At 28.5% G+C, this 806-nt stretch overlaps 1 non-coding gene across 1 annotated transcript; it reads left to right on the top strand.

The window, feature by feature from the left end:
• The first annotated feature begins 504 nt into the window (after positions 1 to 504).
• Positions 505 to 615, top strand: LOC140967862 (small nucleolar RNA R71). The gene has a single exon (XR_012173654.1). It is a non-coding gene; the product is annotated as a small nucleolar RNA R71 (small nucleolar RNA).
• The last annotated feature ends 191 nt before the right edge of the window (positions 616 to 806 follow it).

The raw sequence follows: 806 nt of genomic DNA, 5'->3' as shown, positions 1-806 counted from the left end.
TAATAACTTGCGCATGTGGTTCGCGTGGACTTTTAACTTTTCGGGACGTTACATCTAGTATTGGTTTTTTATAATTGTTAACATAATTTGGTTGTTCATGGAGACATTCTTTAAATAAAGGTAATGTTGGACAATATTTTGTAGCATGATCATGTGTATCACATATATGACAAAAAATTTCTTGAATACTTTTTAATTGACCACTCATTTTCATTTCTAATGACTCAATTTTTCTTGCTAAAGATGCAAGTTTATCTTGAATATCTATATCATCTTTAAGATTATAGATACCACTCCCATTTGTTGAATTACTGATTTTAGTTGTTGTTGGTTCTATTGTACCTATATTATCCCAATTTTGAGCATTTTCTGCTAATGAATCCAAATACTCCATAGCTTCATTTGGGTTTTTATCTTCAAAAGTTCCATTACACATGAATTCTATCATTTGCCTATCTTTAGGTATTAGACCTTCATAAAAGTGAAACTATTCTCCATGTTTCAAAACCATGATGTGGGCATGTATTAAGGAATTCTTTATATCTATCCTAACATTGATAAAAAGTTTCTCCTTGTTTTTGAGAAAAAGTAGTAATTTGTCTTTTAAAAGAGTTTGTTCTATGAGAAGGAAAAAACTTTTTGAGAAATTGTTGTTGCATTTCTTCTTATGATCTTATTGAACTTGATCTCAAATTTTTTAGCCATATTTTAGCTTTATCTTTTAAAGAAAAAGGGAAAAGCTTTAATCGAACTATATTCAAGCTACAATTTTGATCATTATAAGTGTTACAAACTTACTCAAATTC

This window comes from Primulina huaijiensis, unplaced genomic scaffold (genome assembly GCF_012295235.1).
Source record: "Primulina huaijiensis isolate GDHJ02 unplaced genomic scaffold, ASM1229523v2 scaffold29383, whole genome shotgun sequence".
Taxonomy (NCBI): domain Eukaryota; kingdom Viridiplantae; phylum Streptophyta; class Magnoliopsida; order Lamiales; family Gesneriaceae; genus Primulina; species Primulina huaijiensis.
This window is presented reverse-complemented; position numbering and strand designations above follow the sequence as displayed.